Source organism: Pavona decussata, unplaced genomic scaffold (assembly GCF_977016875.1).
Source record: "Pavona decussata unplaced genomic scaffold, jaPavDecu1.1 SCAFFOLD_13, whole genome shotgun sequence".
NCBI lineage: Eukaryota > Metazoa > Cnidaria > Anthozoa > Scleractinia > Agariciidae > Pavona > Pavona decussata.
The window spans coordinates 967939-995714 of NW_028145436.1; positions in this window are offsets into that span (position 1 = coordinate 967939).

Consider the following 27776-nt stretch of genomic DNA (forward strand, 5'->3'; position numbering starts at 1 on the left):
AATTTGGCCAAAGTAGGTTTTCTTGCATGCTGATTCCATTTTTAATGTTTTTACTTGCCTCTGACGAAGGCAAAGTCAAATACTCACCCCTATATGGACGGGGAAGCAAAGTGACGATTTTGGTAGGTCGCTATTTTCAATCAGGAATGTTGGCATTCGAAAGAGCGTCCAAAAAAACATGGTTAGGACACATTTTTGTAAGAAATTGAAGACCTAACCAAAAGCGCACTTTCCTGGCGGGCCTACCCTACCCCCCTCAGGGGCACTTCTATGACTCTGGTCCCACGGGAGGCACAAAAAATTAGCCCAAAGTAGGTTTTCTTGCATGCTGATTCCATTTTCAATGTTTTTACTTGCCTCTGACGAAGGCAAAGTCAAATACTCACCCCTATATGGACGGGGAAGCAAAGTGACGATTTTGGTAGGTCGCCATTTTCAATCAGGAATGTTGCCATTCGAAAGAGCGTCCAAAAAAACATGGTTAGGACACATTTTTGTTAGAAATTGGCGACCTAACCAAAAGCGCACTTTCTTGGCGGGCCCACCCTACCCCCCTCAGGGACAATTCTATGACTCTGGTCCCACGGGAGGCACAAAAAATTTGGCCAAAGTAGGTTTTCTTGCATGCTGATTCCATTTTTAATGTTTTTACTTGCCTCTGACGAAGGCAAAGTCAAATACTCACCCCTATATGGACGGGGAAGCAAAGTGACGATTTTGGTAGGTCGCTATTTTCAATCAGGAATGTTGGCATTCGAAAGAGCGTCCAAAAAAACATGGTTAGGACACATTTTTGTAAGAAATTGAAGACCTAACCAAAAGCGCACTTTCCTGGCGGGCCTACCCTACCCCCCTCAGGGGCACTTCTATGACTCTGGTCCCACGGGAGGCACAAAAAATTAGCCCAAAGTAGGTTTTCTTGCATGCTGATTCCATTTTCAATGTTTTTACTTGCCTCTGACGAAGGCAAAGTCAAATACTCACCCCTATATGGACGGGGAAGCAAAGTGACGATTTTGGTAGGTCGCCATTTTCAATCAGGAATGTTGCCATTCGAAAGAGCGTCCAAAAAAACATGGTTAGGACACATTTTTGTTAGAAATTGGCGACCTAACCAAAAGCGCACTTTCTTGGCGGGCCCACCCTACCCCCCTCAGGGACAATTCTATGACTCTGGTCCCACGGGAGGCACAAAAAATTTGGCCAAAGTAGGTTTTCTTGCATGCTGATTCCATTTTTAATGTTTTTACTTGCCTCTGACGAAGGCAAAGTCAAATACTCACCCCTATATGGACGGGGAAGCAAAGTGACGATTTTGGTAGGTCGCTATTTTCAATCAGGAATGTTGGCATTCGAAAGAGCGTCCAAAAAAACATGGTTAGGACACATTTTTGTAAGAAATTGAAGACCTAACCAAAAGCGCACTTTCCTGGCGGGCCTACCCTACCCCCCTCAGGGGCACTTCTATGACTCTGGTCCCACGGGAGGCACAAAAAATTAGCCCAAAGTAGGTTTTCTTGCATGCTGATTCCATTTTCAATGTTTTTACTTGCCTCTGACGAAGGCAAAGTCAAATACTCACCCCTATATGGACGGGGAAGCAAAGTGACGATTTTGGTAGGTCGCCATTTTCAATCAGGAATGTTGCCATTCGAAAGAGCGTCCAAAAAAACATGGTTAGGACACATTTTTGTTAGAAATTGGCGACCTAACCAAAAGCGCACTTTCTTGGCGGGCCCACCCTACCCCCCTCAGGGACAATTCTATGACTCTGGTCCCACGGGAGGCACAAAAAATTTGGCCAAAGTAGGTTTTCTTGCATGCTGATTCCATTTTTAATGTTTTTACTTGCCTCTGACGAAGGCAAAGTCAAATACTCACCCCTATATGGACGGGGAAGCAAAGTGACGATTTTGGTAGGTCGCTATTTTCAATCAGGAATGTTGGCATTCGAAAGAGCGTCCAAAAAAACATGGTTAGGACACATTTTTGTAAGAAATTGAAGACCTAACCAAAAGCGCACTTTCCTGGCGGGCCTACCCTACCCCCCTCAGGGGCACTTCTATGACTCTGGTCCCACGGGAGGCACAAAAAATTAGCCCAAAGTAGGTTTTCTTGCATGCTGATTCCATTTTCAATGTTTTTACTTGCCTCTGACGAAGGCAAAGTCAAATACTCACCCCTATATGGACGGGGAAGCAAAGTGACGATTTTGGTAGGTCGCCATTTTCAATCAGGAATGTTGCCATTCGAAAGAGCGTCCAAAAAAACATGGTTAGGACACATTTTTGTTAGAAATTGGCGACCTAACCAAAAGCGCACTTTCTTGGCGGGCCCACCCTACCCCCCTCAGGGACAATTCTATGACTCTGGTCCCACGGGAGGCACAAAAAATTTGGCCAAAGTAGGTTTTCTTGCATGCTGATTCCATTTTTAATGTTTTTACTTGCCTCTGACGAAGGCAAAGTCAAATACTCACCCCTATATGGACGGGGAAGCAAAGTGACGATTTTGGTAGGTCGCTATTTTCAATCAGGAATGTTGGCATTCGAAAGAGCGTCCAAAAAAACATGGTTAGGACACATTTTTGTAAGAAATTGAAGACCTAACCAAAAGCGCACTTTCCTGGCGGGCCTACCCTACCCCCCTCAGGGGCACTTCTATGACTCTGGTCCCACGGGAGGCACAAAAAATTATCCCAAAGTAGGTTTTCTTGCATGCTGATTCCATTTTCAATGTTTTTACTTGCCTCTGACGAAGGCAAAGTCAAATACTCACCCCTATATGGACGGGGAAGCAAAGTGACGATTTTGGTAGGTCGCCATTTTCAATCAGGAATGTTGCCATTCGAAAGAGCGTCCAAAAAAACATGGTTAGGACACATTTTTGTTAGAAATTGGCGACCTAACCAAAAGCGCACTTTCTTGGCGGGCCCACCCTACCCCCCTCAGGGACAATTCTATGACTCTGGTCCCACGGGAGGCACAAAAAATTTGGCCAAAGTAGGTTTTCTTGCATGCTGATTCCATTTTTAATGTTTTTACTTGCCTCTGACGAAGGCAAAGTCAAATACTCACCCCTATATGGACGGGGAAGCAAAGTGACGATTTTGGTAGGTCGCTATTTTCAATCAGGAATGTTGGCATTCGAAAGAGCGTCCAAAAAAACATGGTTAGGACACATTTTTGTAAGAAATTGAAGACCTAACCAAAAGCGCACTTTCCTGGCGGGCCTACCCTACCCCCCTCAGGGGCACTTCTATGACTCTGGTCCCACGGGAGGCACAAAAAATTAGCCCAAAGTAGGTTTTCTTGCATGCTGATTCCATTTTCAATGTTTTTACTTGCCTCTGACGAAGGCAAAGTCAAATACTCACCCCTATATGGACGGGGAAGCAAAGTGACGATTTTGGTAGGTCGCCATTTTCAATCAGGAATGTTGCCATTCGAAAGAGCGTCCAAAAAAACATGGTTAGGACACATTTTTGTTAGAAATTGGCGACCTAACCAAAAGCGCACTTTCTTGGCGGGCCCACCCTACCCCCTTCAGGGACAATTCTATGACTCTGGTCCCACGGGAGGCACAAAAAATTTGGCCAAAGTAGGTTTTCTTGCATGCTGATTCCATTTTTAATGTTTTTACTTGCCTCTGACGAAGGCAAAGTCAAATACTCACCCCTATATGGACGGGGAAGCTAAGTGACGAGTTTGGTAGGTCGCTATTTTCAATCAGGAATGTTGGCATTCGAAAGAGCGTCCAAAAAAACATGGTTAGGACACATTTTTGTAAGAAATTGAAGACCTAACCAAAAGCGCACTTTCCTGGCGGGCCTACCCTACCCCCCTCAGGGGCACTTCTATGACTCTGGTCCCACGGGAGGCACAAAAAATTAGCCCAAAGTAGGTTTTCTTGCATGCTGATTCCATTTTCAATGTTTTTACTTGCCTCTGACGAAGGCAAAGTCAAATACTCACCCCTATATGGACGGGGAAGCAAAGTGACGATTTTGGTAGGTCGCCATTTTCAATCAGGAATGTTGCCATTCGAAAGAGCGTCCAAAAAAACATGGTTAGGACACATTTTTGTTAGAAATTGGCGACCTAACCAAAAGCGCACTTTCTTGGCGGGCCCACCCTACCCCCCTCAGGGACAATTCTATGACTCTGGTCCCACGGGAGGCACAAAAAATTTGGCCAAAGTAGGTTTTCTTGCATGCTGATTCCATTTTTAATGTTTTTACTTGCCTCTGACGAAGGCAAAGTCAAATACTCACCCCTATATGGACGGGGAAGCAAAGTGACGATTTTGGTAGGTCGCTATTTTCAATCAGGAATGTTGGCATTCGAAAGAGCGTCCAAAAAAACATGGTTAGGACACATTTTTGTAAGAAATTGAAGACCTAACCAAAAGCGCACTTTCCTGGCGGGCCTACCCTACCCCCCTCAGGGGCACTTCTATGACTCTGGTCCCACGGGAGGCACAAAAAATTAGCCCAAAGTAGGTTTTCTTGCATGCTGATTCCATTTTCAATGTTTTTACTTGCCTCTGACGAAGGCAAAGTCAAATACTCACCCCTATATGGACGGGGAAGCAAAGTGACGATTTTGGTAGGTCGCCATTTTCAATCAGGAATGTTGCCATTCGAAAGAGCGTCCAAAAAAACATGGTTAGGACACATTTTTGTTAGAAATTGGCGACCTAACCAAAAGCGCACTTTCTTGGCGGGCCCACCCTACCCCCCTCAGGGACAATTCTATGACTCTGGTCCCACGGGAGGCACAAAAAATTTGGCCAAAGTAGGTTTTCTTGCATGCTGATTCCATTTTTAATGTTTTTACTTGCCTCTGACGAAGGCAAAGTCAAATACTCACCCCTATATGGACGGGGAAGCAAAGTGACGATTTTGGTAGGTCGCTATTTTCAATCAGGAATGTTGGCATTCGAAAGAGCGTCCAAAAAAACATGGTTAGGACACATTTTTGTAAGAAATTGAAGACCTAACCAAAAGCGCACTTTCCTGGCGGGCCTACCCTACCCCCCTCAGGAGCACTTCTATGACTCTGGTCCCACGGGAGGCACAAAAAATTAGCCCAAAGTAGGTTTTCTTGCATGCTGATTCCATTTTCAATGTTTTTACTTGCCTCTGACGAAGGCAAAGTCAAATACTCACCCCTATATGGACGGGGAAGCAAAGTGACGATTTTGGTAGGTCGCCATTTTCAATCAGGAATGTTGCCATTCGAAAGAGCGTCCAAAAAAACATGGTTAGGACACATTTTTGTTAGAAATTGGCGACCTAACCAAAAGCGCACTTTCTTGGCGGGCCCACCCTACCCCCCTCAGGGACAATTCTATGACTCTGGTCCCACGGGAGGCACAAAAAATTTGGCCAAAGTAGGTTTTCTTGCATGCTGATTCCATTTTTAATGTTTTTACTTGCCTCTGACGAAGGCAAAGTCAAATACTCACCCCTATATGGACGGGGAAGCAAAGTGACGATTTTGGTAGGTCGCTATTTTCAATCAGGAATGTTGGCATTCGAAAGAGCGTCCAAAAAAACATGGTTAGGACACATTTTTGTAAGAAATTGAAGACCTAACCAAAAGCGCACTTTCCTGGCGGGCCTACCCTACCCCCCTCAGGGGCACTTCTATGACTCTGGTCCCACGGGAGGCACAAAAAATTAGCCCAAAGTAGGTTTTCTTGCATGCTGATTCCATTTTCAATGTTTTTACTTGCCTCTGACGAAGGCAAAGTCAAATACTCACCCCTATATGGACGGGGAAGCAAAGTGACGATTTTGGTAGGTCGCCATTTTCAATCAGGAATGTTGCCATTCGAAAGAGCGTCCAAAAAAACATGGTTAGGACACATTTTTGTTAGAAATTGGCGACCTAACCAAAAGCGCACTTTCTTGGCGGGCCCACCCTACCCCCCTCAGGGACAATTCTATGACTCTGGTCCCACGGGAGGCACAAAAAATTTGGCCAAAGTAGGTTTTCTTGCATGCTGATTCCATTTTTAATGTTTTTACTTGCCTCTGACGAAGGCAAAGTCAAATACTCACCCCTATATGGACGGGGAAGCAAAGTGACGATTTTGGTAGGTCGCTATTTTCAATCAGGAATGTTGGCATTCGAAAGAGCGTCCAAAAAAACATGGTTAGGACACATTTTTGTTAGAAATTGGCGACCTAACCAAAAGCGCACTTTCTTGGCGGGCCCACCCTACCCCCTTCAGGGACAATTCTATGACTCTGGTCCCACGGGAGGCACAAAAAATTTGGCCAAAGTAGGTTTTCTTGCATGCTGATTCCATTTTTAATGTTTTTACTTGCCTCTGACGAAGGCAAAGTCAAATACTCACCCCTATATGGACGGGGAAGCAAAGTGACGATTTTGGTAGGTCGCTATTTTCAATCAGGAATGTTGGCATTCGAAAGAGCGTCCAAAAAAACATGGTTAGGACACATTTTTGTTAGAAATTGGCGACCTAACCAAAAGCGCACTTTCTTGGCGGGCCCACCCTACCCCCTTCAGGGACAATTCTATGACTCTGGTCCCACGGGAGGCACAAAAAATTTGGCCAAAGTAGGTTTTCTTGCATGCTGATTCCATTTTTAATGTTTTTACTTGCCTCTGACGAAGGCAAAGTCAAATACTCACCCCTATATGGACGGGGAAGCTAAGTGACGAGTTTGGTAGGTCGCTATTTTCAATCAGGAATGTTGGCATTCGAAAGAGCGTCCAAAAAAACATGGTTAGGACACATTTTTGTAAGAAATTGAAGACCTAACCAAAAGCGCACTTTCTTGGCGGGCCTACCCTACCCCCCTCAGGGGCACTTCTATGACTCTGGTCCCACGGGAGGCACAAAAAATTAGCCCAAAGTAGGTTTTCTTGCATGCTGATTCCATTTTCAATGTTTTTACTTGCCTCTGACGAAGGCAAAGTCAAATACTCACCCCTATATGGACGGGGAAGCAAAGTGACGATTTTGGTAGGTCGCCATTTTCAATCAGGAATGTTGCCATTCGAAAGAGCGTCCAAAAAAACATGGTTAGGACACATTTTTGTTAGAAATTGGCGACCTAACCAAAAGCGCACTTTCTTGGCGGGCCCACCCTACCCCCCTCAGGGACAATTCTATGACTCTGGTCCCACGGGAGGCACAAAAAATTTGGCCAAAGTAGGTTTTCTTGCATGCTGATTCCATTTTTAATGTTTTTACTTGCCTCTGACGAAGGCAAAGTCAAATACTCACCCCTATATGGACGGGGAAGCAAAGTGACGATTTTGGTAGGTCGCTATTTTCAATCAGGAATGTTGGCATTCGAAAGAGCGTCCAAAAAAACATGGTTAGGACACATTTTTGTAAGAAATTGAAGACCTAACCAAAAGCGCACTTTCCTGGCGGGCCTACCCTACCCCCCTCAGGGGCACTTCTATGACTCTGGTCCCACGGGAGGCACAAAAAATTAGCCCAAAGTAGGTTTTCTTGCATGCTGATTCCATTTTCAATGTTTTTACTTGCCTCTGACGAAGGCAAAGTCAAATACTCACCCCTATATGGACGGGGAAGCAAAGTGACGATTTTGGTAGGTCGCCATTTTCAATCAGGAATGTTGCCATTCGAAAGAGCGTCCAAAAAAACATGGTTAGGACACATTTTTGTTAGAAATTGGCGACCTAACCAAAAGCGCACTTTCTTGGCGGGCCCACCCTACCCCCCTCAGGGACAATTCTATGACTCTGGTCCCACGGGAGGCACAAAAAATTTGGCCAAAGTAGGTTTTCTTGCATGCTGATTCCATTTTTAATGTTTTTACTTGCCTCTGACGAAGGCAAAGTCAAATACTCACCCGTATATGGACGGGGAAGCAAAGTGACGATTTTGGTAGGTCGCTATTTTCAATCAGGAATGTTGGCATTCGAAAGAGCGTCCAAAAAAACATGGTTAGGACACATTTTTGTAAGAAATTGAAGACCTAACCAAAAGCGCACTTTCCTGGCGGGCCTACCCTACCCCCCTCAGGAGCACTTCTATGACTCTGGTCCCACGGGAGGCACAAAAAATTAGCCCAAAGTAGGTTTTCTTGCATGCTGATTCCATTTTCAATGTTTTTACTTGCCTCTAACGAAGGCAAAGTCAAATACTCACCCCTATATGGACGGGGAAGCAAAGTGACGATTTTGGTAGGTCGCCATTTTCAATCAGGAATGTTGCCATTCGAAAGAGCGTCCAAAAAAACATGGTTAGGACACATTTTTGTTAGAAATTGGCGACCTAACCAAAAGCGCACTTTCTTGGCGGGCCCACCCTACCCCCCTCAGGGACAATTCTATGACTCTGGTCCCACGGGAGGCACAAAAAATTTGGCCAAAGTAGGTTTTCTTGCATGCTGATTCCATTTTTAATGTTTTTACTTGCCTCTGACGAAGGCAAAGTCAAATACTCACCCCTATATGGACGGGGAAGCAAAGTGACGATTTTGGTAGGTCGCTATTTTCAATCAGGAATGTTGGCATTCGAAAGAGCGTCCAAAAAAACATGGTTAGGACACATTTTTGTAAGAAATTGAAGACCTAACCAAAAGCGCACTTTCCTGGCGGGCCTACCCTACCCCCCTCAGGGGCACTTCTATGACTCTGGTCCCACGGGAGGCACAAAAAATTAGCCCAAAGTAGGTTTTCTTGCATGCTGATTCCATTTTCAATGTTTTTACTTGCCTCTGACGAAGGCAAAGTCAAATACTCACCCCTATATGGACGGGGAAGCAAAGTGACGATTTTGGTAGGTCGCCATTTTCAATCAGGAATGTTGGCATTCGAAAGAGCGTCCAAAAAAACATGGTTAGGACACATTTTTGTTAGAAATTGGCGACCTAACCAAAAGCGCACTTTCTTGGCGGGCCCACCCTACCCCCCTCAGGGACAATTCTATGACTCTGGTCCCACGGGAGGCACAAAAAATTTGGCCAAAGTAGGTTTTCTTGCATGCTGATTCCATTTTTAATGTTTTTACTTGCCTCTGACGAAGGCAAAGTCAAATACTCACCCCTATATGGACGGGGAAGCAAAGTGACGATTTTGGTAGGTCGCTATTTTCAATCAGGAATGTTGGCATTCGAAAGAGCGTCCAAAAAAACATGGTTAGGACACATTTTTGTTAGAAATTGGCGACCTAACCAAAAGCGCACTTTCTTGGCGGGCCCACCCTACCCCCTTCAGGGACAATTCTATGACTCTGGTCCCACGGGAGGCACAAAAAATTTGGCCAAAGTAGGTTTTCTTGCATGCTGATTCCATTTTTAATGTTTTTACTTGCCTCTGACGAAGGCAAAGTCAAATACTCACCCCTATATGGACGGGGAAGCAAAGTGACGATTTTGGTAGGTCGCTATTTTCAATCAGGAATGTTGGCATTCGAAAGAGCGTCCAAAAAAACATGGTTAGGACACATTTTTGTTAGAAATTGGCGACCTAACCAAAAGCGCACTTTTTTGGCGGGCCCACCCTACCCCCTTCAGGGACAATTCTATGACTCTGGTCCCACGGGAGGCACAAAAAATTTGGCCAAAGTAGGTTTTCTTGCATGCTGATTCCATTTTTAATGTTTTTACTTGCCTCTGACGAAGGCAAAGTCAAATACTCACCCCTATATGGACGGGGAAGCTAAGTGACGAGTTTGGTAGGTCGCTATTTTCAATCAGGAATGTTGGCATTCGAAAGAGCGTCCAAAAAAACATGGTTAGGACACATTTTTGTAAGAAATTGAAGACCTAACCAAAAGCGCACTTTCCTGGCGGGCCTACCCTACCCCCCTCAGGGGCACTTCTATGACTCTGGTCCCACGGGAGGCACAAAAAATTAGCCCAAAGTAGGTTTTCTTGCATGCTGATTCCATTTTCAATGTTTTTACTTGCCTCTGACGAAGGCAAAGTCAAATACTCACCCCTATATGGACGGGGAAGCAAAGTGACGATTTTGGTAGGTCGCCATTTTCAATCAGGAATGTTGCCATTCGAAAGAGCGTCCAAAAAAACATGGTTAGGACACATTTTTGTTAGAAATTGGCGACCTAACCAAAAGCGCACTTTCTTGGCGGGCCCACCCTACCCCCCTCAGGGACAATTCTATGACTCTGGTCCCACGGGAGGCACAAAAAATTTGGCCAAAGTAGGTTTTCTTGCATGCTGATTCCATTTTTAATGTTTTTACTTGCCTCTGACGAAGGCAAAGTCAAATACTCACCCCTATATGGACGGGGAAGCAAAGTGACGATTTTGGTAGGTCGCTATTTTCAATCAGGAATGTTGGCATTCGAAAGAGCGTCCAAAAAAACATGGTTAGGACACATTTTTGTAAGAAATTGAAGACCTAACCAAAAGCGCACTTTCCTGGCGGGCCTACCCTACCCCCCTCAGGGGCACTTCTATGACTCTGGTCCCACGGGAGGCACAAAAAATTAGCCCAAAGTAGGTTTTCTTGCATGCTGATTCCATTTTCAATGTTTTTACTTGCCTCTGACGAAGGCAAAGTCAAATACTCACCCCTATATGGACGGGGAAGCAAAGTGACGATTTTGGTAGGTCGCCATTTTCAATCAGGAATGTTGCCATTCGAAAGAGCGTCCAAAAAAACATGGTTAGGACACATTTTTGTTAGAAATTGGCGACCTAACCAAAAGCGCACTTTCTTGGCGGGCCCACCCTACCCCCCTCAGGGACAATTCTATGACTCTGGTCCCACGGGAGGCACAAAAAATTTGGCCAAAGTAGGTTTTCTTGCATGCTGATTCCATTTTTAATGTTTTTACTTGCCTCTGACGAAGGCAAAGTCAAATACTCACCCGTATATGGACGGGGAAGCAAAGTGACGATTTTGGTAGGTCGCTATTTTCAATCAGGAATGTTGGCATTCGAAAGAGCGTCCAAAAAAACATGGTTAGGACACATTTTTGTAAGAAATTGAAGACCTAACCAAAAGCGCACTTTCCTGGCGGGCCTACCCTACCCCCCTCAGGAGCACTTCTATGACTCTGGTCCCACGGGAGGCACAAAAAATTAGCCCAAAGTAGGTTTTCTTGCATGCTGATTCCATTTTCAATGTTTTTACTTGCCTCTGACGAAGGCAAAGTCAAATACTCACCCCTATATGGACGGGGAAGCAAAGTGACGATTTTGGTAGGTCGCCATTTTCAATCAGGAATGTTGCCATTCGAAAGAGCGTCCAAAAAAACATGGTTAGGACACATTTTTGTTAGAAATTGGCGACCTAACCAAAAGCGCACTTTCTTGGCGGGCCCACCCTACCCCCCTCAGGGACAATTCTATGACTCTGGTCCCACGGGAGGCACAAAAAATTTGGCCAAAGTAGGTTTTCTTGCATGCTGATTCCATTTTTAATGTTTTTACTTGCCTCTGACGAAGGCAAAGTCAAATACTCACCCCTATATGGACGGGGAAGCAAAGTGACGATTTTGGTAGGTCGCTATTTTCAATCAGGAATGTTGGCATTCGAAAGAGCGTCCAAAAAAACATGGTTAGGACACATTTTTGTAAGAAATTGAAGACCTAACCAAAAGCGCACTTTCCTGGCGGGCCTACCCTACCCCCCTCAGGGGCACTTCTATGACTCTGGTCCCACGGGAGGCACAAAAAATTAGCCCAAAGTAGGTTTTCTTGCATGCTGATTCCATTTTCAATGTTTTTACTTGCCTCTGACGAAGGCAAAGTCAAATACTCACCCCTATATGGACGGGGAAGCAAAGTGACGATTTTGGTAGGTCGCCATTTTCAATCAGGAATGTTGCCATTCGAAAGAGCGTCCAAAAAAACATGGTTAGGACACATTTTTGTTAGAAATTGGCGACCTAACCAAAAGCGCACTTTCTTGGCGGGCCCACCCTACCCCCCTCAGGGACAATTCTATGACTCTGGTCCCACGGGAGGCACAAAAAATTTGGCCAAAGTAGGTTTTCTTGCATGCTGATTCCATTTTTAATGTTTTTACTTGCCTCTGACGAAGGCAAAGTCAAATACTCACCCCTATATGGACGGGGAAGCAAAGTGACGATTTTGGTAGGTCGCTATTTTCAATCAGGAATGTTGGCATTCGAAAGAGCGTCCAAAAAAACATGGTTAGGACACATTTTTGTAAGAAATTGAAGACCTAACCAAAAGCGCACTTTCCTGGCGGGCCTACCCTACCCCCCTCAGGGGCACTTCTATGACTCTGGTCCCACGGGAGGCACAAAAAATTAGCCCAAAGTAGGTTTTCTTGCATGCTGATTCCATTTTCAATGTTTTTACTTGCCTCTGACGAAGGCAAAGTCAAATACTCACCCCTATATGGACGGGGAAGCAAAGTGACGATTTTGGTAGGTCGCCATTTTCAATCAGGAATGTTGCCATTCGAAAGAGCGTCCAAAAAAACATGGTTAGGACACATTTTTGTTAGAAATTGGCGACCTAACCAAAAGCGCACTTTCTTGGCGGGCCCACCCTACCCCCCTCAGGGACAATTCTATGACTCTGGTCCCACGGGAGGCACAAAAAATTTGGCCAAAGTAGGTTTTCTTGCATGCTGATTCCATTTTTAATGTTTTTACTTGCCTCTGACGAAGGCAAAGTCAAATACTCACCCCTATATGGACGGGGAAGCAAAGTGACGATTTTGGTAGGTCGCTATTTTCAATCAGGAATGTTGGCATTCGAAAGAGCGTCCAAAAAAACATGGTTAGGACACATTTTTGTAAGAAATTGAAGACCTAACCAAAAGCGCACTTTCCTGGCGGGCCTACCCTACCCCCCTCAGGGGCACTTCTATGACTCTGGTCCCACGGGAGGCACAAAAAATTAGCCCAAAGTAGGTTTTCTTGCATGCTGATTCCATTTTCAATGTTTTTACTTGCCTCTGACGAAGGCAAAGTCAAATACTCACCCCTATATGGACGGGGAAGCAAAGTGACGATTTTGGTAGGTCGCCATTTTCAATCAGGAATGTTGCCATTCGAAAGAGCGTCCAAAAAAACATGGTTAGGACACATTTTTGTTAGAAATTGGCGACCTAACCAAAAGCGCACTTTCTTGGCGGGCCCACCCTACCCCCCTCAGGGACAATTCTATGACTCTGGTCCCACGGGAGGCACAAAAAATTTGGCCAAAGTAGGTTTTCTTGCATGCTGATTCCATTTTTAATGTTTTTACTTGCCTCTGACGAAGGCAAAGTCAAATACTCACCCCTATATGGACGGGGAAGCAAAGTGACGATTTTGGTAGGTCGCTATTTTCAATCAGGAATGTTGGCATTCGAAAGAGCGTCCAAAAAAACATGGTTAGGACACATTTTTGTAAGAAATTGAAGACCTAACCAAAAGCGCACTTTCCTGGCGGGCCTACCCTACCCCCCTCAGGGGCACTTCTATGACTCTGGTCCCACGGGAGGCACAAAAAATTAGCCCAAAGTAGGTTTTCTTGCATGCTGATTCCATTTTCAATGTTTTTACTTGCCTCTGACGAAGGCAAAGTCAAATACTCACCCCTATATGGACGGGGAAGCAAAGTGACGATTTTGGTAGGTCGCCATTTTCAATCAGGAATGTTGCCATTCGAAAGAGCGTCCAAAAAAACATGGTTAGGACACATTTTTGTTAGAAATTGGCGACCTAACCAAAAGCGCACTTTCTTGGCGGGCCCACCCTACCCCCCTCAGGGACAATTCTATGACTCTGGTCCCACGGGAGGCACAAAAAATTTGGCCAAAGTAGGTTTTCTTGCATGCTGATTCCATTTTTAATGTTTTTACTTGCCTCTGACGAAGGCAAAGTCAAATACTCACCCCTATATGGACGGGGAAGCAAAGTGACGATTTTGGTAGGTCGCTATTTTCAATCAGGAATGTTGGCATTCGAAAGAGCGTCCAAAAAAACATGGTTAGGACACATTTTTGTAAGAAATTGAAGACCTAACCAAAAGCGCACTTTCCTGGCGGGCCTACCCTACCCCCCTCAGGGGCACTTCTATGACTCTGGCCCACGGGAGGCACAAAAAATTAGCCCAAAGTAGGTTTTCTTGCATGCTGATTCCATTTTCAATGTTTTTACTTGCCTCTGACGAAGGCAAAGTCAAATACTCACCCCTATATGGACGGGGAAGCAAAGTGACGATTTTGGTAGGTCGCCATTTTCAATCAGGAATGTTGCCATTCGAAAGAGCGTCCAAAAAAACATGGTTAGGACACATTTTTGTTAGAAATTGGCGACCTAACCAAAAGCGCACTTTCTTGGCGGGCCCACCCTACCCCCCTCAGGGACAATTCTATGACTCTGGTCCCACGGGAGGCACAAAAAATTTGGCCAAAGTAGGTTTTCTTGCATGCTGATTCCATTTTTAATGTTTTTACTTGCCTCTGACGAAGGCAAAGTCAAATACTCACCCCTATATGGACGGGGAAGCAAAGTGACGATTTTGGTAGGTCGCTATTTTCAATCAGGAATGTTGGCATTCGAAAGAGCGTCCAAAAAAACATGGTTAGGACACATTTTTGTAAGAAATTGAAGACCTAACCAAAAGCGCACTTTCCTGGCGGGCCTACCCTACCCCCCTCAGGGGCACTTCTATGACTCTGGTCCCACGGGAGGCACAAAAAATTAGCCCAAAGTAGGTTTTCTTGCATGCTGATTCCATTTTCAATGTTTTTACTTGCCTCTGACGAAGGCAAAGTCAAATACTCACCCCTATATGGACGGGGAAGCAAAGTGACGATTTTGGTAGGTCGCCATTTTCAATCAGGAATGTTGCCATTCGAAAGAGCGTCCAAAAAAACATGGTTAGGACACATTTTTGTTAGAAATTGGCGACCTAACCAAAAGCGCACTTTCTTGGCGGGCCCACCCTACCCCCCTCAGGGACAATTCTATGACTCTGGTCCCACGGGAGGCACAAAAAATTTGGCCAAAGTAGGTTTTCTTGCATGCTGATTCCATTTTTAATGTTTTTACTTGCCTCTGACGAAGGCAAAGTCAAATACTCACCCCTATATGGACGGGGAAGCAAAGTGACGATTTTGGTAGGTCGCTATTTTCAATCAGGAATGTTGGCATTCGAAAAAGCGTCCAAAAAAACATGGTTAGGACACATTTTTGTAAGAAATTGAAGACCTAACCAAAAGCGCACTTTCCTGGCGGGCCTACCCTACCCCCCTCAGGGGCACTTCTATGACTCTGGTCCCACGGGAGGCACAAAAAATTAGCCCAAAGTAGGTTTTCTTGCATGCTGATTCCATTTTCAATGTTTTTACTTGCCTCTGACGAAGGCAAAGTCAAATACTCACCCCTATATGGACGGGGAAGCAAAGTGACGATTTTGGTAGGTCGCTATTTTCAATCAGGAATGTTGGCATTCGAAAGAGCGTCCAAAAAAACATGGTTAGGACACATTTTTGTAAGAAATTGAAGACCTAACCAAAAGCGCACTTTCCTGGCGGGCCTACCCTACCCCCCTCAGGGGCACTTCTATGACTCTGGTCCCACGGGAGGCACAAAAAATTAGCCCAAAGTAGGTTTTCTTGCATGCTGATTCCATTTTCAATGTTTTTACTTGCCTCTGACTAAGGCAAAGTCAAATACTCACCCCTATATGGACGGGGAAGCAAAGTGACGATTTTGGTAGGTCGCCATTTTCAATCAGGAATGTTGCCATTCGAAAGAGCGTCCAAAAAAACATGGTTAGGACACATTTTTGTTAGAAATTGGCGACCTAACCAAAAGCGCACTTTCTTGGCGGGCCCACCCTACCCCCCTCAGGGACAATTCTATGACTCTGGTCCCACGGGAGGCACAAAAAATTTGGCCAAAGTAGGTTTTCTTGCATGCTGATTCCATTTTTAATGTTTTTACTTGCCTCTGACGAAGGCAAAGTCAAATACTCACCCCTATATGGACGGGGAAGCAAAGTGACGATTTTGGTAGGTCGCTATTTTCAATCAGGAATGTTGGCATTCGAAAGAGCGTCCAAAAAAACATGGTTAGGACACATTTTTGTAAGAAATTGAAGACCTAACCAAAAGCGCACTTTCCTGGCGGGCCTACCCTACCCCCCTCAGGGGCACTTCTATGACTCTGGTCCCACGGGAGGCACAAAAAATTAGCCCAAAGTAGGTTTTCTTGCATGCTGATTCCATTTTCAATGTTTTTACTTGCCTCTGACGAAGGCAAAGTCAAATACTCACCCCTATATGGACGGGGAAGCAAAGTGACGATTTTGGTAGGTCGCCATTTTCAATCAGGAATGTTGCCATTCGAAAGAGCGTCCAAAAAAACATGGTTAGGACACATTTTTGTTAGAAATTGGCGACCTAACCAAAAGCGCACTTTCTTGGCGGGCCCACCCTACCCCCCTCAGGGACAATTCTATGACTCTGGTCCCACGGGAGGCACAAAAAATTTGGCCAAAGTAGGTTTTCTTGCATGCTGATTCCATTTTTAATGTTTTTACTTGCCTCTGACGAAGGCAAAGTCAAATACTCACCCCTATATGGACGGGGAAGCAAAGTGACGATTTTGGTAGGTCGCTATTTTCAATCAGGAATGTTGGCATTCGAAAGAGCGTCCAAAAAAACATGGTTAGGACACATTTTTGTAAGAAATTGAAGACCTAACCAAAAGCGCACTTTCCTGGCGGGCCTACCCTACCCCCCTCAGGGGCACTTCTATGACTCTGGTCCCACGGGAGGCACAAAAAATTAGCCCAAAGTAGGTTTTCTTGCATGCTGATTCCATTTTCAATGTTTTTACTTGCCTCTGACGAAGGCAAAGTCAAATACTCACCCCTATATGGACGGGGAAGCAAAGTGACGATTTTGGTAGGTCGCCATTTTCAATCAGGAATGTTGCCATTCGAAAGAGCGTCCAAAAAAACATGGTTAGGACACATTTTTGTTAGAAATTGGCGACCTAACCAAAAGCGCACTTTCTTGGCGGGCCCACCCTACCCCCCTCAGGGACAATTCTATGACTCTGGTCCCACGGGAGGCACAAAAAATTTGGCCAAAGTAGGTTTTCTTGCATGCTGATTCCATTTTTAATGTTTTTACTTGCCTCTGACGAAGGCAAAGTCAAATACTCACCCCTATATGGACGGGGAAGCAAAGTGACGATTTTGGTAGGTCGCTATTTTCAATCAGGAATGTTGGCATTCGAAAGAGCGTCCAAAAAAACATGGTTAGGACACATTTTTGTAAGAAATTGAAGACCTAACCAAAAGCGCACTTTCCTGGCGGGCCTACCCTACCCCCCTCAGGGGCACTTCTATGACTCTGGTCCCACGGGAGGCACAAAAAATTAGCCCAAAGTAGGTTTTCTTGCATGCTGATTCCATTTTCAATGTTTTTACTTGCCTCTGACGAAGGCAAAGTCAAATACTCACCCCTATATGGACGGGGAAGCAAAGTGACGATTTTGGTAGGTCGCCATTTTCAATCAGGAATGTTGCCATTCGAAAGAGCGTCCAAAAAAACATGGTTAGGACACATTTTTGTTAGAAATTGGCGACCTAACCAAAAGCGCACTTTCTTGGCGGGCCCACCCTACCCCCCTCAGGGACAATTCTATGACTCTGGTCCCACGGGAGGCACAAAAAATTTGGCCAAAGTAGGTTTTCTTGCATGCTGATTCCATTTTTAATGTTTTTACTTGCCTCTGACGAAGGCAAAGTCAAATACTCACCCCTATATGGACGGGGAAGCAAAGTGACGATTTTGGTAGGTCGCTATTTTCAATCAGGAATGTTGGCATTCGAAAGAGCGTCCAAAAAAACATGGTTAGGACACATTTTTGTAAGAAATTGAAGACCTAACCAAAAGCGCACTTTCCTGGCGGGCCTACCCTACCCCCCTCAGGGGCACTTCTATGACTCTGGTCCCACGGGAGGCACAAAAAATTAGCCCAAAGTAGGTTTTCTTGCATGCTGATTCCATTTTCAATGTTTTTACTTGCCTCTGACGAAGGCAAAGTCAAATACTCACCCCTATATGGACGGGGAAGCAAAGTGACGATTTTGGTAGGTCGCCATTTTCAATCAGGAATGTTGCCATTCGAAAGAGCGTCCAAAAAAACATGGTTAGGACACATTTTTGTTAGAAATTGGCGACCTAACCAAAAGCGCACTTTCTTGGCGGGCCCACCCTACCCCCCTCAGGGACAATTCTATGACTCTGGTCCCACGGGAGGCACAAAAAATTTGGCCAAAGTAGGTTTTCTTGCATGCTGATTCCATTTTTAATGTTTTTACTTGCCTCTGACGAAGGCAAAGTCAAATACTCACCCCTATATGGACGGGGAAGCAAAGTGACGATTTTGGTAGGTCGCTATTTTCAATCAGGAATGTTGGCATTCGAAAGAGCGTCCAAAAAAACATGGTTAGGACACATTTTTGTAAGAAATTGAAGACCTAACCAAAAGCGCACTTTCCTGGCGGGCCTACCCTACCCCCCTCAGGGGCACTTCTATGACTCTGGTCCCACGGGAGGCACAAAAAATTAGCCCAAAGTAGGTTTTCTTGCATGCTGATTCCATTTTCAATGTTTTTACTTGCCTCTGACGAAGGCAAAGTCAAATACTCACCCCTATATGGACGGGGAAGCAAAGTGACGATTTTGGTAGGTCGCCATTTTCAATCAGGAATGTTGCCATTCGAAAGAGCGTCCAAAAAAACATGGTTAGGACACATTTTTGTTAGAAATTGGCGACCTAACCAAAAGCGCACTTTCTTGGCGGGCCCACCCTACCCCCCTCAGGGACAATTCTATGACTCTGGTCCCACGGGAGGCACAAAAAATTTGGCCAAAGTAGGTTTTCTTGCATGCTGATTCCATTTTTAATGTTTTTACTTGCCTCTGACGAAGGCAAAGTCAAATACTCACCCCTATATGGACGGGGAAGCAAAGTGACGATTTTGGTAGGTCGCTATTTTCAATCAGGAATGTTGGCATTCGAAAGAGCGTCCAAAAAAACATGGTTAGGACACATTTTTGTAAGAAATTGAAGACCTAACCAAAAGCGCACTTTCCTGGCGGGCCTACCCTACCCCCCTCAGGGGCACTTCTATGACTCTGGTCCCACGGGAGGCACAAAAAATTAGCCCAAAGTAGGTTTTCTTGCATGCTGATTCCATTTTCAATGTTTTTACTTGCCTCTGACGAAGGCAAAGTCAAATACTCACCCCTATATGGACGGGGAAGCAAAGTGACGATTTTGGTAGGTCGCCATTTTCAATCAGGAATGTTGCCATTCGAAAGAGCGTCCAAAAAAACATGGTTAGGACACATTTTTGTTAGAAATTGGCGACCTAACCAAAAGCGCACTTTCTTGGCGGGCCCACCCTACCCCCCTCAGGGACAATTCTATGACTCTGGTCCCACGGGAGGCACAAAAAATTTGGCCAAAGTAGGTTTTCTTGCATGCTGATTCCATTTTTAATGTTTTTACTTGCCTCTGACGAAGGCAAAGTCAAATACTCACCCCTATATGGACGGGGAAGCAAAGTGACGATTTTGGTAGGTCGCTATTTTCAATCAGGAATGTTGGCATTCGAAAGAGCGTCCAAAAAACATGGTTAGGACACATTTTTGTAAGAAATTGAAGACCTAACCAAAAGCGCACTTTCCTGGCGGGCCTACCCTACCCCCCTCAGGGGCACTTCTATGACTCTGGTCCCACGGGAGGCACAAAAAATTAGCCCAAAGTAGGTTTTCTTGCATGCTGATTCCATTTTCAATGTTTTTACTTGCCTCTGACGAAGGCAAAGTCAAATACTCACCCCTATATGGACGGGGAAGCAAAGTGACGATTTTGGTAGGTCGCCATTTTCAATCAGGAATGTTGCCATTCGAAAGAGCGTCCAAAAAAACATGGTTAGGACACATTTTTGTTAGAAATTGGCGACCTAACCAAAAGCGCACTTTCTTGGCGGGCCCACCCTACCCCCCTCAGGGACAATTCTATGACTCTGGTCCCACGGGAGGCACAAAAAATTTGGCCAAAGTAGGTTTTCTTGCATGCTGATTCCATTTTTAATGTTTTTACTTGCCTCTGACGAAGGCAAAGTCAAATACTCACCCCTATATGGACGGGGAAGCAAAGTGACGATTTTGGTAGGTCGCTATTTTCAATCAGGAATGTTGGCATTCGAAAGAGCGTCCAAAAAAACATGGTTAGGACACATTTTTGTAAGAAATTGAAGACCTAACCAAAAGCGCACTTTCCTGGCGGGCCTACCCTACCCCCCTCAGGGGCACTTCTATGACTCTGGTCCCACGGGAGGCACAAAAAATTAGCCCAAAGTAGGTTTTCTTGCATGCTGATTCCATTTTCAATGTTTTTACTTGCCTCTGACGAAGGCAAAGTCAAATACTCACCCCTATATGGACGGGGAAGCAAAGTGACGATTTTGGTAGGTCGCCATTTTCAATCAGGAATGTTGCCATTCGAAAGAGCGTCCAAAAAAACATGGTTAGGACACATTTTTGTTAGAAATTGGCGACCTAACCAAAAGCGCACTTTCTTGGCGGGCCCACCCTACCCCCCTCAGGGACAATTCTATGACTCTGGTCCCACGGGAGGCACAAAAAATTTGGCCAAAGTAGGTTTTCTTGCATGCTGATTCCATTTTTAATGTTTTTACTTGCCTCTGACGAAGGCAAAGTCAAATACTCACCCCTATATGGACGGGGAAGCAAAGTGACGATTTTGGTAGGTCGCTATTTTCAATCAGGAATGTTGGCATTCGAAAGAGCGTCCAAAAAAACATGGTTAGGACACATTTTTGTAAGAAATTGAAGACCTAACCAAAAGCGCACTTTCCTGGCGGGCCTACCCTACCCCCCTCAGGGGCACTTCTATGACTCTGGTCCCACGGGAGGCACAAAAAATTAGCCCAAAGTAGGTTTTCTTGCATGCTGATTCCATTTTCAATGTTTTTACTTGCCTCTGACGAAGGAAAAGTCAAATACTCACCCCTATATGGACGGGGAAGCAAAGTGACGATTTTGGTAGGTCGCCATTTTCAATCAGGAATGTTGCCATTCGAAAGAGCGTCCAAAAAAACATGGTTAGGACACATTTTTGTTAGAAATTGGCGACCTAACCAAAAGCGCACTTTCTTGGCGGGCCCACCCTACCCCCCTCAGGGACAATTCTATGACTCTGGTCCCACGGGAGGCACAAAAAATTTGGCCAAAGTAGGTTTTCTTGCATGCTGATTCCATTTTTAATGTTTTTACTTGCCTCTGACGAAGGCAAAGTCAAATACTCACCCCTATATGGACGGGGAAGCAAAGTGACGATTTTGGTAGGTCGCTATTTTCAATCAGGAATGTTGGCATTCGAAAGAGCGTCCAAAAAAACATGGTTAGGACACATTTTTGTTAGAAATTGAAGACCTAACCAAAAGCGCACTTTCCTGGCGGGCCTACCCTACCCCCCTCAGGGGCACTTCTATGACTCTGGTCCCACGGGAGGCACAAAAAATTAGCCCAAAGTAGGTTTTCTTGCATGCTGATTCCATTTTCAATGTTTTTACTTGCCTCTGACGAAGGCAAAGTCAAATACTCACCCCTATATGGACGGGGAAGCAAAGTGACGATTTTGGTAGGTCGCCATTTTCAATCAGGAATGTTGCCATTCGAAAGAGCGTCCAAAAAAACATGGTTAGGACACATTTTTGTTAGAAATTGGCGACCTAACCAAAAGCGCACTTTCTTGGCGGGCCCACCCTACCCCCCTCAGGGACAATTCTATGACTCTGGTCCCACGGGAGGCACAAAAAATTTGGCCAAAGTAGGTTTTCTTGCATGCTGATTCCATTTTTAATGTTTTTACTTGCCTCTGACGAAGGCAAAGTCAAATACTCACCCCTATATGGACGGGGAAGCAAAGTGACGATTTTGGTAGGTCGCTATTTTCAATCAGGAATGTTGGCATTCGAAAGAGCGTCCAAAAAAACATGGTTAGGACACATTTTTGTAAGAAATTGAAGACCTAACCAAAAGCGCACTTTCCTGGCGGGCCTACCCTACCCCCCTCAGGGGCACTTCTATGACTCTGGTCCCACGGGAGGCACAAAAAATTAGCCCAAAGTAGGTTTTCTTGCATGCTGATTCCATTTTCAATGTTTTTACTTGCCTCTGACGAAGGCAAAGTCAAATACTCACCCCTATATGGACGGGGAAGCAAAGTGACGATTTTGGTAGGTCGCCATTTTCAATCAGGAATGTTGCCATTCGAAAGAGCGTCCAAAAAAACATGGTTAGGACACATTTTTGTTAGAAATTGGCGACCTAACCAAAAGCGCACTTTCTTGGCGGGCCCACCCTACCCCCCTCAGGGACAATTCTATGACTCTGGTCCCACGGGAGGCACAAAAAATTTGGCCAAAGTAGGTTTTCTTGCATGCTGATTCCATTTTTAATGTTTTTACTTGCCTCTGACGAAGGCAAAGTCAAATACTCACCCCTATATGGACGGGGAAGCAAAGTGACGATTTTGGTAGGTCGCTATTTTCAATCAGGAATGTTGGCATTCGAAAGAGCGTCCAAAAAAACATGGTTAGGACACATTTTTGTAAGAAATTGAAGACCTAACCAAAAGCGCACTTTCCTGGCGGGCCTACCCTACCCCCCTCAGGGGCACTTCTATGACTCTGGTCCCACGGGAGGCACAAAAAATTAGCCCAAAGTAGGTTTTCTTGCATGCTGATTCCATTTTCAATGTTTTTACTTGCCTCTGACGAAGGCAAAGTCAAATACTCACCCCTATATGGACGGGGAAGCAAAGTGACGATTTTGGTAGGTCGCCATTTTCAATCAGGAATGTTGGCATTCGAAAGAGCGTCCAAAAAAACATGGTTAGGACACATTTTTGTTAGAAATTGGCGACCTAACCAAAAGCGCCTTTTCTTGGCGGGCCCACCCTACACCCCTCAGGGACAATTCTATGACTCTGGTCCCACGGGAGGCACAAAAAATTTGGCCAAAGTAGGTTTTCTTGCATGCTGATTCCATTTTTAATGTTTTTACTTGCCTCTGACGAAGGCAAAGTCAAATACTCACCCCTATATGGACGGGGAAGCAAAGTGACGATTTTGGTAGGTCGCTATTTTCAATCAGGAATGTTGGCATTCGAAAGAGCGTCCAAAAAAACATGGTTAGGACACATTTTTGTAAGAAATTGAAGACCTAACCAAAAGCGCACTTTCCTGGCGGGCCTACCCTACCCCCCTCAGGGGCACTTCTATGACTCTGGTCCCACGGGAGGCACAAAAAATTAGCCCAAAGTAGGTTTTCTTGCATGCTGATTCCATTTTCAATGTTTTTACTTGCCTCTGACGAAGGCAAAGTCAAATACTCACCCCTATATGGACGGGGAAGCAAAGTGACGATTTTGGTAGGTCGCCATTTTCAATCAGGAATGTTGCCATTCGAAAGAGCGTCCAAAAAAACATGGTTAGGACACATTTTTGTTAGAAATTGGCGACCTAACCAAAAGCGCACTTTCTTGGCGGGCCCACCCTACCCCCCTCAGGGACAATTCTATGACTCTGGTCCCACGGGAGGCACAAAAAATTTGGCCAAAGTAGGTTTTCTTGCATGCTGATTCCATTTTTAATGTTTTTACTTGCCTCTGACGAAGGCAAAGTCAAATACTCACCCCTATATGGACGGGGAAGCAAAGTGACGATTTTGGTAGGTCGCTATTTTCAATCAGGAATGTTGGCATTCGAAAGAGCGTCCAAAAAAACATGGTTAGGACACATTTTTGTAAGAAATTGAAGACCTAACCAAAAGCGCACTTTCCTGGCGGGCCTACCCTACCCCCCTCAGGGGCACTTCTATGACTCTGGTCCCACGGGAGGCACAAAAAATTAGCCCAAAGTAGGTTTTCTTGCATGCTGATTCCATTTTCAATGTTTTTACTTGCCTCTGACGAAGGCAAAGTCAAATACTCACCCCTATATGGACGGGGAAGCAAAGTGACGATTTTGGTAGGTCGCTATTTTGAATCAGGAATGTTGGCATTCGAAAGAGCGTCCAAAAAAACATGGTTAGGACACATTTTTGTAAGAAATTGAAGACCTAACCAAAAGCGCACTTTCCTGGCGGGCCTACCCTACCCCCCTCAGGGGCACTTCTATGACTCTGGTCCCACGGGAGGCACAAAAAATTAGCCCAAAGTAGGTTTTCTTGCATGCTGATTCCATTTTCAATGTTTTTACTTGCCTCTGACGAAGGCAAAGTCAAATACTCACCCCTATATGGACGGGGAAGCAAAGTGACGATTTTGGTAGGTCGCCATTTTCAATCAGGAATGTTGCCATTCGAAAGAGCGTCCAAAAAAACATGGTTAGGACACATTTTTGTTAGAAATTGGCGACCTAACCAAAAGCGCACTTTCTTGGCGGGCCCACCCTACCCCCCTCAGGGACAATTCTATGACTCTGGTCCCACGGGAGGCACAAAAAATTTGGCCAAAGTAGGTTTTCTTGCATGCTGATTCCATTTTTAATGTTTTTACTTGCCTCTGACGAAGGCAAAGTCAAATACTCACCCCTATATGGACGGGGAAGCAAAGTGACGATTTTGGTAGGTCGCTATTTTCAATCAGGAATGTTGGCATTCGAAAGAGCGTCCAACAAAACATGGTTAGGACACATTTTTGTAAGAAATTGAAGACCTAACCAAAAGCGCACTTTCCTGGCGGGCCTACCCTACCCCCCTCAGGGGCACTTCTATGACTCTGGTCCCACGGGAGGCACAAAAAATTAGCCCAAAGTAGGTTTTCTTGCATGCTGATTCCATTTTCAATGTTTTTACTTGCCTCTGACGAAGGCAAAGTCAAATACTCACCCCTATATGGACGGGGAAGCAAAGTGACGATTTTGGTAGGTCGCCATTTTCAATCAGGAATGTTGCCATTCGAAAGAGCGTCCAAAAAAACATGGTTAGGACACATTTTTGTTAGAAATTGGCGACCTAACCAAAAGCGCACTTTCTTGGCGGGCCCACCCTACCCCCCTCAGGGACAATTCTATGACTCTGGTCCCACGGGAGGCACAAAAAATTTGGCCAAAGTAGGTTTTCTTGCATGCTGATTCCATTTTTAATGTTTTTACTTGCCTCTGACGAAGGCAAAGTCAAATACTCACCCCTATATGGACGGGGAAGCAAAGTGACGATTTTGGTAGGTCGCTATTTTCAATCAGGAATGTTGGCATTCGAAAGAGCGTCCAAAAAAACATGGTTAGGACACATTTTTGTAAGAAATTGAAGACCTAACCAAAAGCGCACTTTCCTGGCGGGCCTACCCTACCCCCCTCAGGGGCACTTCTATGACTCTGGTCCCACGGGAGGCACAAAAAATTAGCCCAAAGTAGGTTTTCTTGCATGCTGATTCCATTTTCAATGTTTTTACTTGCCTCTGACGAAGGCAAAGTCAAATACTCACCCCTATATGGACGGGGAAGCAAAGTGACGATTTTGGTAGGTCGCCATTTTCAATCAGGAATGTTGCCATTCGAAAGAGCGTCCAAAAAAACATGGTTAGGACACATTTTTGTTAGAAATTGGCGACCTAACCAAAAGCGCACTTTCTTGGCGGGCCCACCCTACCCCCCTCAGGGACAATTCTATGACTCTGGTCCCACGGGAGGCACAAAAAATTTGGCCAAAGTAGGTTTTCTTGCATGCTGATTCCATTTTTAATGTTTTTACTTGCCTCTGACGAAGGCAAAGTCAAATACTCACCCCTATATGGACGGGGAAGCAAAGTGACGATTTTGGTAGGTCGCTATTTTCAATCAGGAATGTTGGCATTCGAAAGAGCGTCCAACAAAACATGGTTAGGACACATTTTTGTAAGAAATTGAAGACCTAACCAAAAGCGCACTTTCCTGGCGGGCCTACCCTACCCCCCTCAGGGGCACTTCTATGACTCTGGTCCCACGGGAGGCACAAAAAATTAGCCCAAAGTAGGTTTTCTTGCATGCTGATTCCATTTTCAATGTTTTTACTTGCCTCTGACGAAGGCAAAGTCAAATACTCACCCCTATATGGACGGGGAAGCAAAGTGACGATTTTGGTAGGTCGCCATTTTCAATCAGGAATGTTGCCATTCGAAAGAGCGTCCAAAAAAACATGGTTAGGACACATTTTTGTTAGAAATTGGCGACCTAACCAAAAGCGCACTTTCTTGGCGGGCCCACCCTACCCCCCTCAGGGACAATTCTATGACTCTGGTCCCACGGGAGGCACAAAAAATTTGGCCAAAGTAGGTTTTCTTGCATGCTGATTCCATTTTTAATGTTTTTACTTGCCTCTGACGAAGGCAAAGTCAAATACTCACCCCTATATGGACGGGGAAGCAAAGTGACGATTTTGGTAGGTCGCTATTTTCAATCAGGAATGTTGGCATTCGAAAGAGCGTCCAAAAAAACATGGTTAGGACACATTTTTGTAAGAAATTGAAGACCTAACCAAAAGCGCACTTTCCTGGCGGGCCTACCCTACCCCCCTCAGGGGCACTTCTATGACTCTGGTCCCACGGGAGGCACAAAAAATTAGCCCAAAGTAGGTTTTCTTGCATGCTGATTCCATTTTCAATGTTTTTACTTGCCTCTGACGAAGGCAAAGTCAAATACTCACCCCTATATGGACGGGGAAGCAAAGTGACGATTTTGGTAGGTCGCCATTTTCAATCAGGAATGTTGCCATTCGAAAGAGCGTCCAAAAAAACATGGTTAGGACACATTTTTGTTAGAAATTGGCGACCTAACCAAAAGCGCACTTTCTTGGCGGGCCCACCCTACCCCCCTCAGGGACAATTCTATGACTCTGGTCCCACGGGAGGCACAAAAAATTTGGCCAAAGTAGGTTTTCTTGCATGCTGATTCCATTTTTAATGTTTTTACTTGCCTCTGACGAAGGCAAAGTCAAATACTCACCCCTATATGGACGGGGAAGCAAAGTGACGATTTTGGTAGGTCGCTATTTTCAATCAGGAATGTTGGCATTCGAAAGAGCGTCCAAAAAAACATGGTTAGGACACATTTTTGTAAGAAATTGAAGACCTAACCAAAAGCGCACTTTCCTGGCGGGCCTACCCTACCCCCCTCAGGGGCACTTCTATGACTCTGGTCCCACGGGAGGCACAAAAAATTAGCCCAAAGTAGGTTTTCTTGCATGCTGATTCCATTTTCAATGTTTTTACTTGCCTCTGACGAAGGCAAAGTCAAATACTCACCCCTATATGGACGGGGAAGCAAAGTGACGATTTTGGTAGGTCGCCATTTTCAATCAGGAATGTTGCCATTCGAAAGAGCGTCCAAAAAAACATGGTTAGGACACATTTTTGTTAGAAATTGGCGACCTAACCAAAAGCGCACTTTCTTGGCGGGCCCACCCTACCCCCCTCAGGGACAATTCTATGACTCTGGTCCCACGGGAGGCACAAAAAATTTGGCCAAAGTAGGTTTTCTTGCATGCTGATTCCATTTTTAATGTTTTTACTTGCCTCTGACGAAGGCAAAGTCAAATACTCACCCCTATATGGACGGGGAAGCAAAGTGACGATTTTGGTAGGTCGCTATTTTCAATCAGGAATGTTGGCATTCGAAAGAGCGTCCAAAAAAACATGGTTAGGACACATTTTTGTAAGAAATTGAAGACCTAACCAAAAGCGCACTTTCCTGGCGGGCCTACCCTACCCCCCTCAGGGGCACTTCT